This window comes from Zalophus californianus, chromosome 6 (assembly GCF_009762305.2).
Source record: "Zalophus californianus isolate mZalCal1 chromosome 6, mZalCal1.pri.v2, whole genome shotgun sequence".
Taxonomy (NCBI): Eukaryota; Metazoa; Chordata; class Mammalia; order Carnivora; family Otariidae; genus Zalophus; species Zalophus californianus.
This window is the reverse complement of record NC_045600.1, coordinates 24,842,188-24,865,906: the sequence shown is the minus strand read 5'-3', so window position 1 is coordinate 24,865,906 and position 23,719 is coordinate 24,842,188. Positions and strand designations below refer to the sequence as shown.

At 47.1% G+C, this 23,719-nt stretch overlaps 1 protein-coding gene across 17 annotated transcripts in view; it reads left to right on the top strand.

Annotated features, from left to right (window-relative positions):
- Positions 1-23,719, top strand: part of TMEM63C (transmembrane protein 63C) — a 125,318-nt gene that overhangs the window by 31,568 nt on the left and 70,031 nt on the right. For 3 of the 17 annotated variants that reach the window (XM_027569782.2, XM_027569784.2, XM_027569775.2), the window contains exon 1: positions 22,844-23,070. The exons of 6 other annotated variants lie outside the window; for them this stretch is intronic. The gene's annotated coding sequence lies outside the window, so the exon portion shown is untranslated. Of the gene's footprint in view, positions 1-8,724; positions 8,868-12,319; positions 12,591-18,212; positions 18,331-22,662; positions 22,701-22,843; positions 23,157-23,719 lie in introns of those variants that run through there. 8 more of the 17 variants (XM_027569773.2, XM_027569769.2, XM_027569774.2 and 5 more) reach the window with 6 other exon arrangements.

Here is a 23,719-nt window from a genome sequence, read left to right as displayed (position 1 = left end):
CATACCCCTCTCTTTAAGGACATTTCCTGGAAGTTGCACACAACACATCCACTTACCTCTCATTAGTCAGAACTTAGTCATGTGGCCACACCTAGCTACAGGTGCCTATGGAACCAGTTAAAATTTGTGGGTTGTATTAGTAAAGAGGAAAAGGAAAATTAATTTGGGGGCCAACAGTGGCATCTTTTCTTCTACTATGGAAAAGTTCAGACACATCAAGTTACCCAGCCCCCAAATCTCAGGACAGAAGCAGGAGTTTTCCTGGTCTCTAAGATTCTGGTTCCTCATTGGTCAAATGGGGCTACTACTCCTGCCTTTTCCCACCCTCCCACTGACCTGTGTCTTCCTTTGGGCATTTCTTCTCACAGAAACAGGCCCAGGAAAAGCAGCTCCAGCCTGATAGAGCCTTGACCTCAAATGAACATGGGCAGTGAGCACCATAGGCAGCCGTGGTCAGTGTCCCAGGCCATCTGGCCAGCTCAGCAAGCTTGACATCTGGCCCTGGATGCAACAGAAAGGGGAGACAGAAAAGACGCACTTTAAATATTTTTTTTTTAAGATTTTATTTATTTATTTGACAGAGAGAGAGAGAGAGAGAGAGCACAAGTAGGCAGGCAGGCAGGCAGAGGCAGAGGGAGAAGCAGGCTCCCCGCTGAGCAGGGAGCCCGATGTGGGGCTCGATCCCAGGACCCTGGGATCATGACCTGAGCCGAAGGCAGACGCTTAACCGACTGAGCCACCCAGGCGCCCCTAAATATTTTTTTATTTTATTTTAAAAATACGTTTATTTTTTTAATTTAAATTCAATTATTTAATATGTAGCATATTATTAGTTTCAGAGGTAGAGTTCAGTGATTCATCAGTCTTATATAATACTTAGTGCTCATTACATCACAGATATTTTTTATTTTGAAAAACCATACAAGTAATATTTTTATATGAAAATTTTAAATTGTAATGAAAAATAAAGCAGAAACCCTTTGATCCTAAACCCAGAGATAATAATCATTAATATTTTGTATGTGTCTCTCGATCTTCTATTCATTCAGATTTTGTCCTTTTAATTATCAATTTGGGCCCACGTCTTCATCCTCTTTTATAACCAGCATTTAAAATTCTGCAATAGTAAGACAATCCTCCCATGTTGATAAATTCATTTCCCCAGCATCATTTTTTAAAAAGATTTATTTATTTATTTGAGAGAGAGAGCGAGCGAGCGGGGAGGGGCAGAGGGAGAGACTCTTTCAAGCAGACTCCCCGCTGAGCGTGGAGCCTGACACTGGCTTGATCTCATGACTCATGAGATCATGATCTGAGCCGAAAACAAGAGTCATCTAACCAAGTGAGCCACCCAGGCGCCCCCAACGTCATTTTTAATGGCCAGCTTGATTGTTTCTCTTACAGAAAGGATACAGTTTAGTAGCGATACACCAAAATTTGGCTTTGACCTTAATGTCTGATCAAAATAGACCCTTCAGCTTCATCTTCAGCCTTGGTCTTTGAAAGACTGAATAGCTAGTTTAGACTTCATTGTCGTTTCTGGGTTCCCTGGACACGTGTATGATCCAGGGTTCTGTGACCATGTTACATAATCTTCATATCCAACAAGCATAATAACCTCTGTGATACACACATGGCATGTTATCTGGATTTACTGTTAATAATCACTTTTAAATGTAGATAACCTTCTAGATGTAGCTTGTAATGAATATCTTCTTTCATGCTTTATTTGTTGAAATTCTATCAGTTAAAGCTTAAATGTATATTTATTATTTTAAGAGTAAAATGCTGTATCACTCAGGATAGTTATAAATATTGTCCCTTCAGTGTACAGAAATAATTAAGAGTCTTCAAGTGTTAAAATATAGAAGGAAATATTGAAAACTAATACAAATTTTTTAAAGATTTTATTTATTTATTTATTTATTTATTTATTTATTTATTTATTTGTCAGAGAGAGAGAGAGAGCGCGCGCGCACGCGTACAAGCAGGGCGAGTGGCAGGCAGAGGGAGAAGCAGGCTTCCCGCTGAGCAGGGAGCCCGAAGTGGGACTCGATCCCAGGACCCTGGGATCATGACCTGAGCCGAAGGCAGATGCTTAACTGACTGAACTACCCAGGCGCCCTGGAAACTAACACAAATATTGAGAAGCATGTCAGCCAGATACTTTCAGAAAGTACTTTCTGAGGCAACAACAATAAAACATTAGAATAATAATATGAAGCAGAATAACAGAAATAAGATTATATCAGAGTTCTGATCTTTGTAGAATTGTTTGGGATACTAGCATTCAGTAACACTAAACAAAATAATCTTTATAAATGTCAGTTTTTTAGTTACTTTATTCTTTTTAGACCGTAAGCCTTTAATAAAAAAGCCCAATTGTGAATATCTTTACAATTCATCTTGTAAAGACAAACTGGATGTCAATCAACCTCCCAATTTCATGAGGAAGAAAACCTTTATCATATGTAACAATATCCATGGGGAATCATATTTGACCCAACATGGAAAAAAATATAAAGAGAAGAAGATATTATCGGAAAAAGTGAGGATCACACTCCTCCACCATCATCAGTCAAAAGGAAGCATTGATTTGTTAACACAAACGTGCATAATATATATAGTCCAGGAGCAAGCCAGCCACTGCTGGGGCTAGGAGAGTGTTGTTCCTGTACCTGCCATGTTACGTTGCTCAGCACTGACAATGCAATTCATTAACAATGAAATTATCATCAGAAATAATCTCAATTACAATTTTAGATGTACTCCTTTATCAAAAACATTTGCTCCATGAAGGTGATAGTAGACATCGGCCTAGACTTCGGCTGAATACTGATCTTAACACTTGGCCACCTGGCGTTCAGCCAAAGTGTATATGAGTGCATCTCTAACTTTAGATTATTTCCAATTTCTCCCTATTATTAGCAACATTGCAATGAATGTCCTAGCACAAACAACTCCGTGGGGCTCTGTGATTATTTCCTTGGCTGAAATCCTAGTAGGAGAGTGGCTGGGTCAAAAAGATTCCTATTGCCAAACTACCCTCCTAAAAGTTTGTACCAGCTTCCCTCCCACAAGAGGAGTGGAGTAGGAAGAGATTGTATCCTGGCTCCTCATCAGCTATGGCACCCACATTTGCAACCTCCCACAATGGTTGGCAGTTGGGTGGTTGAGACTAGCATCCTTCAGACAGCTCCAAACCCTTCTGGGTCCCATCCTTGTGACTGCAGCTATAATTTGTTTTGTGTTTATCTTCTTTCTGGAATCGTGGTAGACAATTTAGGTACTTCTTGCATTTTAATCCTCACAATGATGATGCAAAGTAAATATTACTGGCCTAAATTTACAGATAAGGAAACTGAAGCTCAAGGGTTGGGTGGCCCTGCTCCAGGCCCTAATGGAAGTTTTCAGAGGCCTGGCCAAGGAATAGCCTGAAAGCCTTCTCTTGCAGGTAAATGAAACCCAGAAGGTCCAATCCCTGTGACCCCAACTATTCAACGTGGGGTGAGCTAAAGGGGCCCCCACAACCTCCTCAGCTGCATCCATTTCCAGCCAGGGCTTGAAGGTGGAAGAAAGGCGAAAGGCGGTGCTTACAGAGGCCTCCTCTGCTCGGGGCTCAGCTCTGTGTTAGGTGCTTTACGTGCATTAGTGTCCATTGCTTCTTGGTCGCTGCTGTCAGAGCCTCTGCCTTCCCAGAGTGAGCTGTCCCTCTGCCTGGTTCGCGTGCGCGCGCGCGCGCGCGCGTGTGTGTGTGTGTAATAACAGACTCTAACAGCGCCAGGAGCAGGTCAGGATCATTGGCCACTGAGTCTCCATCACCCGCTCATCAGCAGGTGACAGCTGACCACTACAGGGGACGGGGTAAATAGTGATCACATGCCAGGGACTTGATATACGTGATCTCATATAGGTCTCAAACTGCCTGGTGAGATATTGTCCACATCTTACTGGAGCGGAGCCAGAGGCTTAGGAAAATGTTCCAGAGGTCACTGTTAGTAAATGGTGAAGAACCCAAATAGTCCAGGAGAGATGCACATCCAGACAGGAAAACATTCTTCAGTACATTTCTATACCCTTGTACGAGTCTGAAGCCTTGAGAAAGAAACAAGGAGACTGCAGAACCCCACAGGATTCTGTGACATGAGCAGGCAGGCTGTTGTTCTGGGGCCTGGCAGGGGGAGAATGCACTGTCCCTGAGTTGAGGGGGGCACACGAGGGTAGACTGCCTAGGGAAGGTGCTGGGCGCCGACCTTCTAGCCTGGGCTGTGTGGGTGGTGGCCGTGGAGCGTTGTCCTCTCCTGTGAGGACCTGCCCCTCCCTCCTTCTCTTTTCCATGTCTGGAACTGGGGAGGTGAGACCTGAACGCCTAGAGCCGGCGAGGAAGGAGCTGGGCTGCTCTCCTCCCTGGCATCCGTCAGCAGAGACACACACAGCACCTGGGGCATTGCTGCCAGATCCGCGTCACACAGATGGGGGTCCAATGTGACTCAGTCACTCTCCAGTTATGTGACCTTGAGCAAGTTACTTAGCCTCTCTGAGCCTCAGTTTAAGCCATAGAGTGTGGGCACAATAATCATTCTTTGTCAGCAGTTTTAAGATTGAGTGAGTAAAGGCTCCGCCCCATTGTCACCTCAGTCAGAAGCCAGCCCCCGACTCACTGTCTCCAGTGCCCACCTGTACAGGGAGCCTGCCCTGGGCAGAATCTGGGGACTCCCGGAACTCCAAGGCCCCATCGGGGATGCTCCAGGATTCTCCCAAAGCCTTGTAGGCTACACACTCACTGAGCCTTCAGACCTTTGCATGGGCTGTTGCCCCACCTGGAACACACTTCCTGCCCCTCTGCCCGCCTTATTGTACTCATCCTTCAGGCTTCACACAGCTGTCACCTTCTCCAGGAAACCTTCCCTAAGCCTGCAAGTCCAATCGACACCTGTCCTTTTACCACCATATCACACTAAGTTTGAACGGCTTGGTTGATTGTCCTCCATTGGACCGTGAGCTGAGGAAGGGCAGAGACTAGGTTCTGCCCACATGGTACCCACAGTGCCCAGCATGGAAGCTGGCCTAGGGTATATGTTCAGGACATGTGCATGGACTAGCAGAATAGAAAGAAGGAGTCTGGGTGGAGAACCTGTGGGAGGCAGACCACTGTTGATTATTTGAACCAGGGACCCCCAAGCAGGAAAGAAGAGGGCAGAACTTGAACTATCATGGTAGCAGGGACCCCCCGTCTTTTTCATTCTCTCAGGCAAGAGAAGATACATCTAGGGCTGCCCTGTGCGGTTGTTCAGGTTCTGCACCTTACAATTCCAGGGCGTCGTTTTTCACACTTCGGTCAACATAGATTTGTATGGTTGTTGTGACAATTCTCCAGCAGATGGCAGTAAAGTATCTTAAGTTAAGAGCACTTTTTCTCTGCGCAAATGCACTGTTCGGGCTATCTGCAGTGCTGGGTGCCTCTGTCCGCCAGCCCTCCAGTCTGCTGAGAAGTTGCCTGACACCCTGTTCCAGGCTTGTCCCACCTCCTCTTCACTTCACGGTTTTATAAACCACACCCAAGGCCTTAGTGTTGGCCTGGGAACTTCAGGGGAAAGAAAGAGAGTCAGAAATCCCCACCTGCATCCTTTGTTCCAAAGAAGGTAATGTTTGTGACTGGAAGCCCTGGGTTCAAGTCCCAGCTCCTGCATCTCCTAGAGAGTGATCTTGGGCCAGTGACCTTGCAGTTCTGGGACCTAGTTTTCTCTTCTACAAAGAGTGCAGTAATATCCCTGCCCTTGAGGTTGTGAGGAACAAATGCTACCCTGTACATGGCCAGGCCTCACTAGCTGTAAAGCACCTCTGCCCAGAAGTATCCTGCATTCATAAAATGCAGGACTCTCCCCAATGACCCTGGAAGGATCTGCTGCACTATTGGGGCAGGGGTGTGCTGTGGACCACGTGCCTCCAGTTTTGTCACATACACACCTCCAATCACCTTCTCCTGAGGGATCTCTTTCCTGGTCTCCACCTCCACTCCATCCCCCTTCAGGGACTTTGGTCACTTCAGTGTCTACTCCAAATTCCTTAGTACAGTACAGTCAGTCAGCCAGTGAACAAATATTTATTGAGCATCTACTATGTGCTGGGCTCTGAGCCAGTCTCTACCTTCTACTCACTTACAGTCTCATGGGGGGCAATAAAATGAGCATAGCTGCCATCTTGTTTCTGAGTCATTCCTCTGGGCCTCCAAGAAGAAAGAATCCTTGCCCATTCTCTCCCTTCCTAGGCCACTTCATGACTGGACACTGTAGATATCACTTTGGCCCCAACCACGATAAACAGCCTCCAAGGTCCAGATCAAGAGAGGCTTAGCTGGGTCTTCTCTGCCCTGCTCATACTGGGGCAAGGTTGAGGAAGCAGCAAACAAATTCACTCTGAGTTTCACTTCAATTTGGTTTGGCTGTGAAGAGACAAGAAACCCAAAGGAGCAATAGCTTAAATGAGGCAGATGCATTGCCCTCACATGTGGATGAAGTCTAGAGGCAGGCAGTCCAGAGCTAATACGGTGCAGTGTCAGGAAGGACTCAAGCTCTTTCCAGTACCCTGTTCTGTCATCTGTCAGGTGCAGTCCTCATCCTCATGGTGGAAGTGGCATTTTAGGGCTGGCAAAACCCTTTATGATATCAAGCCCCAGGCCCCTTCTATAACCTTTCCCCACCATTCTTAGCATGCAGCTTCTACTTCATGGTCCAAAATGGCTGCTCAAGCTCCAGCCATCAAGTCAACATTCCACCAGTGGAAATTAGGAAAGACAACTGCCTAAGAACATTCCCTGGAAGTTATTCATATTTCCATTAAGCTCCCATTGGTTAGAACTCAGTCACATGATCATATCTAGAGGCAAAGAAGGCTAGGAAATGGTCTTTATTTCAGATGCGTCCAATTGCTAAAGGGGGAAAGAAGAAAACGGTTATTGAGAAAACCTAAGAATTCTCTAGCATTTCTTGCCTGGGAAGTACCATCTCCTGCCTACAGGAGGCGCGTCCACCAAGCAGTCTCTGTGGCATAAATTAAGCAAGACAATAACTCAATAACCATAAGATCACAGAGCAAGACTAATGCAAAGACAATAAGGATGTCATTTCCTCTCTGTGTGTAAGGAAACTTTGTGTTCCGTTGTAATTATCCTTGTTGACAACATTCAGTACTGCAAACACCCCAGCTCTCAGCGGCCCGGTCCTGTTCCTGCAGGTTCAGCTTTGGCATCCCTTCCCCCACCCCTGAGACAAAGCCTCCTAGGCATCCAACACTGCCCCCTCATCCCTTTCTAGAGTGGAATCTGGCTGAAGTGAAGGTGTGGGGAGCCGTGAGGGGGAGGCCCTGTGGCAGCGGCTGTGCACAGGCAGGAGCGGTGGTGGTTGCCTTGGTGAGTTAGGCAGAGGTTTCTAGAATGCTGCTAAATGTGTTTTCCTGACCCGCCACCGCACTCTCTTGCTTAGCAGACACTTCTTTGGGGGCTGAGGCTCCTTGGTCCCACCTTGTTGTCTCCTCCCACCCTTTTGTAATACTCACTTGCCTGTTCATTACCTCTTCGCACTGGCCAGCCAGCTCGCATGTGGCAGCCCCGGGCCTGAAACCAGCTCTCTGACTCTCAAGCCACGGCATCTCCATGAGTTATATATATATCCCAGGTAGGGTTCTGGTGGTGGAATTTTAAGCAGGCTGTCAGATGGCGGAGGACACTGGGGATAAGAGTCCTGACTGTCTCCACCAGCTTTTCAGGGACATGTTTCAAGCAAGGAGCGGAAATACGACCCTGCTGGGAATGTTGGCGGTAAGCCCCGTACCTGGCCTGTGGCGTGGGCAGTCCCCGGACACACATTGCTGTGGTTCACCACCACCTTCTCGCTTTGCCCCTCTGGCCCCACTCCCCGGGGCAGCGGCCCCATGACCTGATCCCTGATCTCCAGGGACGTTGGCTCTGCCCGCTCTCCCGTCTCTCCAGGGGCAGAACCCCCCCCCCACTCAGCAAAGGAGGCCACCTACCCCCTGCATTCAGCTCCCTGCTCCTCCTCTGGCCTGTCATCCTCCCTCTCTACATCTCAGGCTGCTGGATCAGGGATGTGCCTGGAACTTTCCAGAAGGCTCTAAAAAGGAGGGTGCCCTCTCCCCTCTGCCAGAGCTGTCTCTGCAGAGTCTGGCACCTGGAGACCTGTCTGAGCAGCCTGCTTGCCTATCCACACAGTTCATGCAGCACCCCGGGGAGGGGGTGGAGAGGCAGTGAGGGGTAAAGGCCATCTCAAGCCCACATCCTGGAAGCCAGACTTGGGGACCAGGAGCTGGATGTTCTTTTTTGTTTGTTTGTTTGCTTTGTTTTAAGATTTTATTTTTAAGGAATTTCTCCACCCAACATGGGGCCCAAATTCACAACTCTGAGATCAAGCGTCCCATGCTCCACGGACAGAGCCAGCCCCAAGACCTGGAAGCTCTGACAGTTTCTCTGCATATCCCTACTCGCACGTACAAATACTCTCTCACTCATGCACACAAGCATGCATGTACTCAAAGAGTCACAGACACTCATAACACACACATGCACACACATGCACGCACTGTTAGTTTAAATTCTTCTAAGGCAGTACACTCCAGTGTCTCAATGTCTGAGCTCTGAAGGCAGACAGATGCCAAGTTTGCGTTTGCACACTGCATTGTAGTTTTTAAACAATGGCTTCTCATTTTCAGGGGCAATCTATGAAATTGGAACCATACATGGGTGCAGTAAGTGAAGGTCTTCTTCCTCCCCACTGCTCCCAAGCTCTTGTTCCCCTCCCTGGGGATGGCTATTGTCACCACATCCCGTGTCTCCTTCCAGAGCTGGTCTGCAGGTGAGAGCCTCTATCTAAGGGTGCGCACACACACGCACACACACACACACACGCACGGTAGCCACGGGCACACGGCTATGCGCTCTGCTTTATTTTCTGCTTGTGCCAATGCATTACTTGGGCTATCAGCAGGGCTGGGTGCATCTGTCTACCAGCCCTCCAAGCTGTTAAGACGGCCAACACCCTTTCCCCAGCCCGGTTGCTGTACCCAGTGATTGCTCATGTTCATGGACACACACAGCACCTCAGCCTTTTCATTTTTTATTTTTATTTGTTTTAAAGATTTATTTATTTTTTTGAGAGAGAGAGAGAGAGAGCACCAGCAGGGGGAGGAGCAGAGAGAGAGAGGGAGAGATGTGGACTCCCGGCTGAGCAAGGAGCCTGTGGGGGCTCCATCCCACTGCTCCAAGATCACTACCCAAGTGGAAACCAAGAGTCAGGCCCAGCCGACTGAGCCACCCAGGCGCCCCTCACCTAGGCTTTGTGATGGGGGCAGGTGCACTATGATTTATTTGATGTGCCCTACTAGGTAAGCATGGATTGTTTCCAGCTGTTACTTACAGTTCTTTGTTTTTTTCTAAATATTTATTTATTTAAGTAATCTCTACATCCAATGTGGGGCTCAAACTCACAACCCTAAGATCAAGAGTCGCACGCTCTTCCAAGTGAGCCCACCAGGAGTACTGTACCCCTGTTACCTCCGGGTACAGTTCTCTGTGAGTGCCTGCCCGTACACTTTAGCCCACGTGGGCGTGTGTGTCCTTCAGAACTGGGTATGAAGGAGGGACCCAGCCTCTTGTACCTCACTTCCTGAATCCATAGGTGACAATAATCAGCGCAGCAACCTCACCATGTGCGGATAAAATGAAAATGTGCGCGCTGAGCGTCTAGCATAGCACCCAGCTCAGGGAGCCAAAACGTTAGCTCCTGGGGGGAAAGTGTAGGAATGGGGTGAGGAGGGGCCAGATGCCCTGCCGGGGGCTGCCCAGCGCTGCTCCTCAAGACCACCAAGCTAGATGGCAGGGGCCTCAGCCTGGGTAGTCCCTGCCCTGGTGACTGGGGTCAGGGAGATTCATGCCCGGGGTGCCACAGGGGAGGAAAGGCAGGGGGCAGGGAGCCCTGGGTGGGGGCCCAGCAGCTGCACTGGAGCCAGACCGAGGAGCAGGCCTGGCTTTCTTGCTGAGTCACTCCCACTGGAGCTTTGGAGGAGGGGGAAGGCCTGCTGAGAGAGAAAGACAGGGAGAGAGAGAGAACCAGAGCTCTAGCGTGGTGCGAGCTTGCAGCACACACACACACACACCCCTCCCAGCTTAAGGAAAAGGAGCCCCTCCCAGCAGAGAGAGGCTTTGTTCCCCACAAGATATAAAAGCCAAGGAGACAAAGGAAAGGCAGCTCCCGTGGCCCCTGTCCCTCAGCTGCCATTTCTCCACCCCTCCCTCTGTCCTCACCCCATTTCCTCCAGCCCTCTCCTCCATTCAACCCCGACCCTGCTCCTTAGGGCGACCAACCATCCTGGATGGCCCGGGACAAGGGACAGTCCCAAGGATAAGTTGGTCACCCTACTTGCTCATCACCATTTCCCCTCCTCATCCTGCACCTGCTCCCTGGCCCGTTACATGTAAATCATGCCCTCACAGAGGATAGAAGCCTTCCTGCCTCTGATGTGGTGTTTTGATGTAACAGATTTTTATGAGACTTGTCCCACACTGTGGGGGACAGAAATGAATGAGGCTGGAGCCCTGGGTCCAGAAGGACGCACACAGGTGAGGTGAGGAGGCTAAGGATGGACTCCTTCCCCCAGAGCCAGCTGGGTGCTAGGCCCCCCGGGGGGTGGTGGAGGGGCTGCCTGTAAGTAGCAGGGTCTGGCTCAGAGGGCCTGCTTCCATTGAAAGTCATTTTTTTTCTTAGTACAAAAACCTCCAGACCCAACTCTTGTCTAATACCCAGCTCTATACCCTTCCAGACATATTTATGTGGACCTGGTTTCTGGAAAAGTCTGAATCTGACAGGATCCAAACAGAAAACGTGTTTGCTTTGTCTTTAACCACAGCCTTCAACATGCTTTGTCACATCTTTTCTGGCTCTGAACAATATTCCAGTCAGATTCCTAGTTTTCTGATCAGATTTCCTGTTTTTTTTTTTTTATTATTAAAAACCCAGCTTAATCCAGTCCAATTTAAGAATTAAACATCATACACAAATCTAGGGTGATTCTCCTCCCCTGACCCCAGTGCCAAGCAAGGCTAACAGTGGGGGGCTTCTCTTCCCTCAGAATGCTTTCACCTCCAGGGTTTGAGGTTGGGGTGTGATAAAGGGGTGGTAAGAGCTGGAGGGAGCCAGCCAACGGTCTTGTTTTCTTGGCCAACACTCCCTGATGACTGGTGCTTCCTGGAGCAGACTTCCAAGTAGGGTGTAGTAGAGTTCTCTGGGGAGAAGCTCCTCTGCCTAGACTCTTTCCAATGTACCCAGTCACCTCTAGCCCCGGAGGCCCACCACTGGAATTCCTCCCCAGCTGCGTCCCCCACAGGAAACTCCTGTACCCTTGCTCGGGCACAGGGAGGCACGCAGTCCCCCTCTCCTGCCCCCCACTCTGTCTTGCATCTCCTTCCATTCTCCTTCCCATCATCCTTCCCGGAGGCCAAGGGCAGATACCCAGCTGAGGCTTGGGGTGCCAGTCCTCTGCCACAGGCACCCCACTCCAGGAGCAATCTCTAGCAGCCTCCCTGCACTCCCAGAAGGTAGGAGGGAAACCGGACCACTCTGGCCCTAGTCTAGGGTCATTTGACTTGAGCAGTCCCACAGAGCCCCAGGACCAGAAGCACCCCACGCTTGGCCGAATGCTCTGCCGTCTTGAAATTCTTCATGATTTTTGAACCGGAAGCCACTCGTTTTCATTTTTCATTGGCCCTGAAGATTAGGTAGCTGGTCCCACCCGGGACTGAGCGCTCTGACCATCCTCATCCGCTGGTAGAAAGGAGGGAACAGCAGAGACGCTGATTGGAGTCGCAGGACTGGTTCTGGAGCCTGTAGATGCCCCGGGAGTGCCACACGTGGCAGAGATTTCCACGTCTCTTCCAAGTGAGGGACGCCCCACCACCCCATTATCCTCCCACCCCCACCTTCAGGCTTCAGTCATCATCGCCTAGGCAATAGGATCTGCACTAATTAACATCCTGTTAGGCATACGAGCATCCTTCCACACCACACACTCCCCAGATCAGGAACTGAACAGATTCGGATTAAGTGCCTTTTTTTTTTTTTTTTATAACAGTGAAATCATGTTGTATGTATTGTTTTATAACCTGCTTTTTCCACTTAACACCACATTGTAAATATGGAGAAAACATTCATCTACAATCTAAGCATCTGTTTTAAATATTGCTGTGCAACCAACCACCAAAAACCCAGCAGCTTAAATCAACCATGATTTATTGTTTCTCATTATTCTACAGGTTGCCCAGACAGTCCTCCTGACCATCCACAGGAAACACAGAGTCTAGAGAGAAAAACCGGCCCAGTGTTGGCTGAGCCCCCTTCCGCTTGGGTGACCTTGGCCAAATTACTGAACCTCAGGTTCCTCAGCCATAAAGTGTTCTAGATGAGAACAGTGATATCTCCCTTACCTGAGATATTTCGAAGATCAAATGAGAACTATAACAAAAGGATCTACAGTGTAGGGTCGTCATGAGGATTAAACAAGTTCACGTGGCTCAAGTCTAACAGGTTAGCTACCATCATGTGCCTTGGCTAGGTTCATGAGGGAATCGCCGGGGCAGGCAGGGAGCTGGTTGGTTCTCCAGCTCATCAGACCGTGAGACACAGAAGAAAGGGAAAATTTCTGGGAGCATCGGAGAGGATGCAGTGAACAGAGCTAAGAGCATTGCTCAGCCAAAGAGGAAATGAAATCTGAGGGAAAGCATCCTGTTGCTGAAGCATAAAAACACTTGCTTGTTGGCCATATTTTCCTGCACACTAATAATATGCTGGTGATAAAGTCAGGAGTAATATATACTAGAAAGCAGGTAGTGCCAGCCTCGAGGCACCAGACTCCACAAATGGGCGTCTTCCACCTCTGTCCCTGCCTCTATCACAGGAGCGCCTCCAGCAGCTTCAGGAAACAGAGAAAAGAACCTAGGATGCATCTCTGAAGGACAGGAGACACAGTGCCAGGGAGCCAAAATCTAGACCCGGATCTTCCATGCCCAAATATCTTATTTCAGTGCTTTCATAGATTAAAAAAATTTTTATTTTATTTTATTTTTTTATTTGGGAGAGAGAGCATGAGTGGGAGGGGGAGGGGCAGGGGGGAGGGCAGAGAGAGGGGAAGGGCAGAGAGAGGGGGAGACGCAGATTCCCTGCTGAACAGGGCGCCTGACATGGGCCTCGATTCCAGGACCCCCAGATCATGACCTGAGCTGAAGGCAGACACTTAACTGACTGAGCAACCCAAGCTTTCCCCCAAATTGTACACTTTTTAAAAATTGAAGTAAAATCGACATATAATGTTATATTCATTGCAGGTGTACAACACAGTGATTCACCAAGCCTATTCATTATGCTGGGCTCATGACCAGTGCAGCTGCCACCTCTCACCATACAATCACAGTACTATTGCCTATATTCCCAATACCTTCTATTCCCATGACTTACTCATTCCATAACTGGAAGCATGTACCTCCCACTCCCCTTTACCCATTTTGCTCATCTCCCACCCCTCACTCTTCCCTCTGGCAATCATCAGTTTGTTCTATTTATGGGTCTGTTTCTGCTTTTTGTTTGTTTATTCATTTGTTTTATTTTTTAGATTCCACAGAGAAGTGAAATCATATACGACATGTCTTTCCCTGTCTGACTTACTTCACTTAGCAACATGCCTTCAAGTTTCCTCCAGTTTGTTGCAAATGGCAGGATTTCCTCATTTTTACATCTGAATAATATTCCAATGTGTGTGTGTGTACATGTGTATGTGTGTGAGTGTGAGTGTGTGTGTGCCACGACGTCTTTATCCATCCGTCAGTGGACACTTACGTTGTTGCCATGTCTTAGCTACTATAAACAATGCTGCTATGAACATGGGAGTGCAGATATCTTTTCAGGTTAGTGTTTTCATTTCCTTTGGATATATTCCCAGAAGTGGAATTGCTGGATCATATGGTAGCTCTATTTTTAATTTTTTGAGGATCCTCCATACTGTTTTCCACACTGGCTGTACTAGTTTACTATCCTACCAACAATGCACAAGGGTTCCCTTTTCTGTTGGAAGTTTTTTGATTACTGATTCAATCTCTTTACTCATTACTGGTCAGTTCATGCTTTCTACTTCTTCTTGAGTCAGTTTTGATAGATTGTGTGTCTAGGAATTTATCCATTTCATCTAAATTGCCTAGTTTGTTGGCATATATTTGCTCATAATATTCTCTTATCGTCCTTCTTTATTTCTGTAGGGTCAATAATAATGTCCCCACAATTTTTTTTTATTTTAACAATTTAAGGGGCTCCTGGGTGGCTCAGGAGTTATGCATCTGCCTTCAGCTCAGGTCATGATCTCAGGGTCCTGGGATCGAGTCCCACATCGGGCTCCCTGCTCAGTGGGGAGTCTGCTTCTCTCTCTCCCTCTGCCTGCCGCTCCCCCTGCTTGTTCTCTCTCTCTCTGTCAAATAAATAAAATCTTAAAAAAAAATGAAGGTGATTTAGAGTATAGAGATGAAGAGATTTTGGAGTGCCTGGGTGGCTCAGTCAGTTAAGCGTCTGCCTTAGGCTCAGGTCATGATCCCAGGGTCCTGGGATCGAGCCCCACATCAGGCTCCCTGATCTGCGGGAAGTCTGCTTCTCCCTCCCCTCCCCTTTCATGCTCTCTCTCTCGCTATCTCTCTCTATCTCAAATAGATAAGATCTTTAAAAAAATAATTTGAGTCTCCTCTCTCTTCCTCTGTTCAGTCTAGCTAAAGGTTTGTCACTTTTGCTGATCTTTTTTAGGTACCAACTTTTGGTTTTGTTGATTCTTTGTTGTTTTTCTACTCTATTTCATTTATCTCCACTAATCTTTATTGTTTCCTTCTTTCTACTTTCTTTGAGTTTAGTTTGCTCTTCTTTTTCTGGTTTCTTAAGTTGGAAGTACAGGTTATTGGTTAGGGATCTTTGTTCTTTTTAGTGGAGGCATTTACATATATAAATTTCCCTCTGAGCACTGTTTTCACCACATCTCATCAATTGTAGTAGTTGTATTTTAATTTTTATTCATCTCAAAAATATTTTTTAATTTCCCTTAAGATTTCTTATTTGACCCATTGGTTATTTAAGGTTGTATTGTTTAATCTCCATGTTTTTGAGTTTTCCAGATTTCTTTCTGTTATTGATTTCCAATTTTATTCCATTGTGGTCAGAGAGCATGTTTTGCATAACTTCAATCTTTTTAAACTTATTGAGATTTGTTTTGTGGCCTAACTTATGGTCTATACTGGGGAATGTTGCATGTGAACTTGAGAAGAATGTGTTGTTGTTGGGGGAAGTGTTCCATAGTTGTTTCTTAGGTCCAGTTCATTCACAGTGTTGTTCAAGTCTACTGTATCTTTGCTGATCTGTATCTAGTTGTTGTATCCATTATCAAAATTGGTATTATTGTCAAACTGTTTATTTCCTCCAGTCTTGTCAATTTTGCTTCATATATTTTGGGACTCTGTTGTTGAGTGCATATATGTTTACAATTTTTATACCTTCTTGATACAGTGACCTTTTTATATAACTATTATATATTTTTATATATTATTTCTATTTTCATTATTGTACAGTGTCATTCTTTGTCTCTTGTAACACTTTTGTCTTAAAGTCTATTTTTTCTGATATTAGTATAGCCACTCCAGCTCTCTTTGGTTACTTGTTTGCATGGGATGTCTTTTTTCATCCTTTTAATTTGAACGTATTTCTGTTTTTGGATCTAAAGTGAGTCTCTTGTGAGCTTATATTTCTTTTTAATTCATTCTTTCAGTCTCTGCCTTTTGATTGGAGAGTTTAATTCACTTATATTTGGAGTAACTACTGAAAAGATAGGACATATTTCTATCACTTTGCTATTTGTTTTTTGTATGCCCTATGCTATTTTTGTTTATTTTCTCTATTACCATTTTTTGTGTTAAATAGATCCCTGTTTTCTAGTGTATCATTTTAATTCCTTTGTCATTTTTATTACTATATATTTTTGAGTTATTTTCAATATTGGTATTCTTGATTGTGTCCTACAGGTCTCTTAGGGTCTATTCATTTTTCTTTATTCTTTTTTTCTTTATTCTACCCAGACTGGATAATCTCAGTTGGCCTATCTTTAGGTTTGTTGATTCCTTCTTTTGTCTGCTCAAATCTGCTGTTGAGCCTGTCTGGTGAATTTTTCATTTCAGTTATTGTACTTTTCACCTCCAGAATTCCTATTTGGTTCTTTTTTATTATTTCCTTTTTTTCCTTTTTTATAATTTCTATTTCTTTATTTGGCAAGACATCATTCTCATGATTTCCTTTAACTCTTTGAGCATATTTTAACAGTTGACTTAAAATCTTTTTAAGGAAGTCCAATGTCTGGGCTTCCTCAGCAACAATTTCTATTAATCACCTCTTTTCTTGTATATGAGCCATACTTTTTTGTTTCTTTTCATGCCTCATATTTTTTGTTGAAAACTAGACCTTTTGAATATTATAATGTGGCAACCCTGGGAATTACGATCTTTCTCTCTCCAAGGTTTGTTGTTGTTGCTTGTTGTAGAAATTGTTTGCCTAATGTCTTTTCTGAACTAATTTTGCAAAATCTGTATTTTTTGTTGTGTGTGGCCACTGAAGTCTCTATTCCATTAGATTTGTGGTCAGCTACTGATTTGATAGAGATTTATTTAAACATCTGGAACAAGAACAGAAAAAATATCTCCTAGTCTTTGAAGATGGATTGTGTGTTTGTGTTGGGGTAATCCTTCAAAACTCAGCCAGGCAGTTTACAACTCTGCGTTACCCTTTACTTTCTGCTTGCACGGAGACAGAAGGTCAACCAAAGGTGAGAGTTTAGTGCATACCATTACAGCAATAATAAGGAATAAATTACAACTGCATGCTAAAACATGGATGGATCTTAAAAATATGTTGAGTAAGAGAAGGCCAATGTAAAGTATACAGAGACTCTGATTCCATTAATGTCCACTTCAAAAAACAGAGCAAACCAAACTATACTGATTGCAGATGGTAAAAGTGTAAAGAAAAGGAAGACAGGATTACCATTAAGATCAGGACAGGGTAATCTCTGGATGGAGGTCTGATGAAGGAGGAAGGGGTATGATTGGGAAACAACACAGGGAAATGTCTGCTAATAATGTCTTATTTCTTGACTTGGGTAGTGGTTACAGGACTTTGCTTTATGATTATTCATTATAGTGCTCATTTATATTATGTATATATACATTTTTGTATGGGTATTGTATTTCATGAAGTTAATAAAGACTATAAACCAAACCAAAAAAAGGGGCTCATTACTGAAACAGATGCCAATTCCCAGTGGAATGATATAGCAGAGTTGATTTTAAGAGCTTGGCAATGGGGGCGCCTGGGTGGCTTAGTCGGTTAAGCGTCTGCCTTCTACTCAGGTCATGATCTCAGGGTCCTAAGCCCCGCATCGGGTGCCCTGCTCAGTGGGGAGTCTGCTTCTCCCTCTACCCTTCCCCTCTATTAGTGATCTCTCTCTCTAAAATAAATGAATAAAAAATCTTTTTTAAAAATGTTATTTAAAAAGCCTGGCAATGAAGAGGGGGTCCTTTCTCTGTAGCCCACAAAAAATCCAATAGGAAAGCCAAATTTCTGCCCTGTGAGGGTCCACCTAGGGTGGGGGGGCTTTAGCATTAATGTAATATCAACATGAAGGCTCAAGTATTCTTTTTTTTTTAAGATTTTATTTATTTATTTGACAGAGAGAGACACGGCAAAAGAGGGAACACAAGCGGGGGGAGTGGGAGAGGGAGAAGCAGGCTTCCCACCGAGCAGGGAGCCCGATGCGGGGCGCTCTAACCCAGGACCCTGGGATCATGACCTGAGCCAAAGGCAGACGACTTAACGACTGAGCCACCCAGGCGCCCCAAGACTCAAGTATTCTTATCAACGTAATCCTGCAGGTCATCAGCCAGACTCAAGACAGTATTGAGCACAGGCTTCTAACACTCAGATCTGTCTGGTCATGCTCAAGGTTGTCTCAATTCTGTATGGGAGAACCCTCCATTTCAAATGCCTTCAGACTTCCAGCACAACAGAGGTGCTTCCTTTGTGATGTCATCAGCATCTGACCTGGCCCACCAGAAGTTTCTAATATTGATAATTGGTAGTGGCTGTTGGTGGTAGATGAAAATGACCTCCCACCAGTCATGAATTTCCCCTTTTCCCGGAGAGAAGTACTAGTAAAAGAGGCTACTACAAGCTAAAGCATCTACCTGGTGGAGCACTGGTGAGTGGCGCTCTGGCCTGAGGCCAGGGGTAAGGTGGGGCAGGGAGGCCAGGCTGTGCCAGCAGAGCGGAGGCCTAAGTTCTCTGCCACAGAGGGCCAAGTGGTTACTGGGCCCTGGCTTCTCCACTCTGGCCCCACCAATGTGGGGAATGCCAGCTTCCAATGAAGGGTCAGTGCTATGTTTCTGGACTTAAGCCTGAAGCCTTGTTCTATCTCGAAATCTACAACCTCATGTCTGGTTAGACGGAAGACAATGGAAAAATAATTTTCCACCCCAATACATTGCTTCCCTACGTTCTGCACAGGAAATCAAATTCCCTCCTGTTCAGAAAAGCAGATTAGAGTGTGTGATAGAAACCCAAGCTCCAAAAACGGACTCACATTCTTGGAGAGCTTTGATTTGGCTCTTGGGGGGTAGTGGATACCTTAGAGTATCTGGATTGTCATTTAAAGTATAAATAGTGATGTGGTTCTGCCTTAAAAATACTGTCCCTGTTAGTGGCATGAGTTTACATTCTGGGTCCTATAGCAAAATCTGTGGAGTCTCATGCCCATCACCTCTGGTCCCACAGCCTCCCTCCTCTGCTCACTGCCTAGCAGTCTTATCCAGCACTCAGCAGTCTTGACCCAGAACCAGGTCTGGGGTGATGGGGACTCTAGTGCAGCTCTCCTACCTTGAAGCCTAAAACCAGTGGAGTCTAATGAAAACTAGGCCATGAGCACATCCAGCTAGCTCTTTCTTGGGTTTCCCACCTTTCCCCTGTCATTTTGAGTTTTCCAGAACATCCCGTCTGGGCAGTACCGAAGGGCCATGAACAGTTGTGTAGATCGTGTACAGTTGTGTTTGTTTTTTGCAATTACATTCAGTTCTGCAATGAACATCCTTGTGTATGTAGGTCTTTATGAGCTCAAGGGAATGTTTCTGATGAGATAATTTCTAGACAACAGTGGGGAGGTCCCAGGGCCACTGTGGGCCCATAATACTCTTGTGAGGGCTATGTCCCTGCACTTGTTCACTAGGATAGTCGAGGACCTCAAGCAATTTCACTGAACAATAATCCAAATCAGTAAGACCTCACTAAGCTCTGGAATCTACCCGCCCCCAACCCCCCCCCCCCAGACACACCAGTGCCATTAAGAGGTATTTATTGAGTTAGGGCACTGTGCTAGATAATAGGAATCAAAAAAAAAAAAAAAAAAAGGAGCTACAATCTGACCAATAATCTAGTAGGGGAGAAGGTAAATATCAATGAATCAAAATCTCTGCTTTCTGACTCTTGAAGAAAAGTATCATTTTGGATGGCTGAGTTTTCTGGATGCTGAAGGTCTCTACCCTTAAACATATATGTTTTATTTTATATTAATTTTATATTAACCATTTTTGATCAGAAATACTTTCTAAGTTAACATTGTTTTCATTTTAAAAGAAAACATTTGATCAGAATTAACCTTCTCTTAATGATTCAGCATGTTTCCAACATTACTCTGTAATACAATGATGTCCCCAGGCCTCTTGGAGTCACCCTGAACTAAATGACTTCCGACTTTGTTTCATAGTTGTTCTAGCTTCTCTTGTTCTTGACTTTTGCTTATTTCACTGTGCTTATTTATGAATCCTTTCTTCTTCCAGTGTGCTCCTGCTCATCTGCTGTGGGCTTGATAATCAGGAAACTAGGTTTATCAGTTAGGCTACTGGTTCAGCTGTTGTCACAGAGACGAAGGTGGTCAGCAGTCCAAAGCTCTTCTCCTCCAGGTCCTCAGGTCATCATGAAACTCAGGTTCTTAATTTCTGGTTGACGGGGAAACCCTAGGGTGTTGTCCTTGTTAGCTTCATCAGAGCTGCCCTCACCCCATCCCCATGCCCATGGTCCAATCTGCACAAGGGGAAAGAGGAAGTGGGGAGTAGGCAGCTTCCTTTTAAGAATGTGGCCCAGAAGTGAATGAAACACTTTTACTCACATCCCATTGGCTAGAACTTAGTCTTGTAGTTGCTCCTGGCTGCAAGGGAGGCTGGGAAATGTAGTCTCTGGCAAGATAGCCGTGAATCCAGGTTTTAATCTTGGAAGCTCTACTGCTAAAAAAGAAGTGGGAAGGAAAGATCCAAGGGGACCTTTGGCAGTCTCTGCCACACTGGATCTGTTGAAATTGTGTGTAGAGTAAATGTAGGTGGGCTCTCACTGAAGATACAAGGTGCTCCTCTGCAGAAAAATTACCGATTTTGACAGTTTGACAGTTCCGTCTGTTTGGATTGCTCAGAGGCCTTTGGCTTCTTTGCAGTTGTTCTGGATTATGTTCCCAGACAAGACACTGGAGGTTAACAAAAGAGCCATAAAGACAATAGCTTAGGAGCCATTGTCTTTCACAGAGCTCCTACCTCAATCCACATAAGAGCAGGAAAAATGTTCTCAGCAGCCACAAGCTGGAAGCACCTTCCTTCAAAAGGCTCCCAAGTCCACAAAGCCTCAGCTATTCATTGCTATGCACCTTTACTGAGCACCTTCTACCAGCTTCACCCTCATCTAGGTGGTTGGTTTTTGGTTGGTTAGGACCCTGGTTAGGACTCTGGGGTCATGTCTTCGATTGTATCGCTGTAAAGCCCACCTGGCATTTTCATGGGTTCTTGTTCCTCCTCTTCTGTGTCTCCCTTTAGTATACATCCCTGATGCCTCCTAGGTCTTGCCTCCAGAAGCAGGAGTGGGTTGGGTGTGGGCTCATCAGTCTTATCCCTTGCTGCTGCTCAAAAACTTTCATGGCTCCCTTTGGCCTACCTAGTGAAGTCCAACCTTTGGAGCCTTGGCTTTGAGGCCTTTGAAGACCTGTTTCCAGCTTTCCATTCTGGCCTCAGCTCCCCCCCAGAGGGCATGTCCAGGGTTCAGGTTCATCTAGGGAGGCAGGCTGCACAGGGTCTGTGTGGATGGCACCATGGCAAAGGGGTTGGAGAGCTGCTGAAACCAGCTCTTGGTCTGGGCCAGAATACCCACAACAGTCTCCTCCCAGGACACGCAGTGGAGGATGCCTGGGAATTTCAGTGTTGGGTCTTCCCTCCACTTTATCTAGGTCTTTCCAGGAAGGGAGAGATTAACAATGACCGGCATCTTCTGTATGTGAAAAACTGAGTTAAGTACCTTCTATGCATTTTATATTCCCAGCCACCCTGTGAGGTAGGTACTATTATCAGACTCCTTTCATTTGCCTCAGGGCACCTGTTTTACAGACGAGGAAGTTAATCTCAGCATGGTTAAGTAACTTGTACAAGACAAGGTCACACAGCTAGTAGGAGACAAGCGTCCAGACCTGAACCAAGGTTCAACTGGGTCTGAGACCAGGTTTTTTCCACTTAACACAGGACCTTTCTAAAGGAACAGCTATTAGCCCCATTACACAAGACCCTTAGTCCTTCCACCCTGTGGTCAGAGGCTAGTTCTGTAAGGAGGAAGCAGAGAGAAGAGAGGACAAGTTGCTTCTGTTCAGGCTTTTCTCTCTCCCGCCAGTACCCAGGACGGTAACAATGGCAACAACCACTCGCATTCACTGAGCAACTACTTTTTATACAGCATCTCATTTCATCCTCATAGCCACCCTCCAACGTTATTATTATTTCCCTCACTTTACATATTCAAAGACTGAAGCTCAGAGAGGTTAAGCCCCATATTTAGAAGGCCCAGATGGATTCGAATCCAGGCAGCTGGAGTTCTTAAAGGCTGCTCTTGGATTTATCCCGCTGGGAAGCAACCCATGAAGGCACAGCTCCCCTCCCCGCAGCATCTCATACCTTGTATTCAGCTGCTTCCTCTACGGTCTTCTCATCTGATTGCTAACAGCTCCTAATGATCAATATCTTACCCTTATAAAACCGTGGACAGTCCCTTTTCAGCTCTCCTCACCCATTAGCTCTTGTACTGAAAGTACAGGATGATGTCTATTAAATAAACGTGCCTGGGCCCCTGCCTGGGGAAGTGAGAGCGGCGTTCACAGCTACCCCTGCAGCCCTATTTTGCACTACCCCCTACTCTGCGTACTGATCTTTGGGGGTTCAAACACTGGTACCTGCCTCCAGGGCCCAAAGTAGCTGTCTCTAGCAGAATAGCCAGGACTTTGATGAAACTGGAGACATGCAGGGGACTATGGCCCAGGCAAACTGTAAATGACCCAGCCCACTCCTTTGGGCTTCCCAGGCAAGGCTGTGGCCAATCTGTAGATCTCTTCTCTGCTGGGGAAGAAGGAGGGGGTACCAGCCACTGGGCACCAGGAGCCCGTCCCAGGGCGGGGCAGAACCCTGCTACCTTTGTGTGGTTGTGCATCTTTTCTTGCTTTGGCTGGCACCGGTGGGGAGATTCGGAAGGGGGACAAGCCTCAGAGGAGAGCTTGGGGTAAGGGTGAGGTTGTACGGTGAGCAGAGAGCAGCAAGACAGCTGCCGAGGACCAGGGCATCAGAGGGTGCTGGAGCGATTGCTGCAAGGGACCGGCAGCCTTGTGCGTTTGCGATGGTAATTTGCAGATGGTTCCTGGTAACGACAGGGTCTCTGAGGCGGAGCCTGGGCCTTTGTATATGATAATCCGGCCCGGGTTCCCCCGTGGGTCAGAGAAGCCTTGGGGCGGAGCCAAGGTTGGCTCCAACCGGGGAGGAGCCGGGATGCCGCTCCCGCGGTGATGCAGAGGGGAATTTGCTGACAGTCCCTTGCCAGGTGGGGCTGGTTTCACCAGGCCCGCGAGGAGGACCGGCTGGCTGTCTCCTCCCAGGTAAGGAGCGTGTTGCCTGTCACCTCATCCCGGCGGCCGGAGCACCCTGCCTGGGGCTGGGCCGTGACGCCCAGGGCGCAGATGTGGTGAGCACGCGGGTGGTATGAGCCAGGACTGATCAGGCCGGGAGAAGGGGCGCAGAATCCGGGTCCTGGACAGAGGAGGGGGTGGGGAGGGACTGCTGCTCTAGGCTTTCCGGGACCTCGGACTGGGAGGGGTGGGGGTAGGGGAGACTGCGCCACACTCCCTTGCCACGCTGGCTGGCTGCCTGCCTGGACCCAGGGAAGGGTGGAATGAGCTGCCAGCCAGGGAGGGCAGTGGCTTGGTCCAGCGTCTTCACTGGGTTGGGGGGAGGGTGGGCGGGAGGCTCCCCACCCCCACCCCCCACCCCCAACCCCCGCCAGCCTGACAGCTAGGTGGGGTTGCCTCTCTGGACTACCCCCACCCAGGGATTCCCTGGGGCTGTGCCGCCCACTCGCTGGGCTGGGCTGGGCTGGGCTGGGAGGGGTGTGCGCCCCCCCCCCCCGCCCCCAGCGGTCTGCTTCGCCGTCATGGGTTCTCACAGCGTCACTGCTGCCGGCTGCCAGGAGGGGGGTCTCATTCTGTGCTACTGGACTGGGCCCCTGGGCCCCCAGTGCTAGAGGATGCC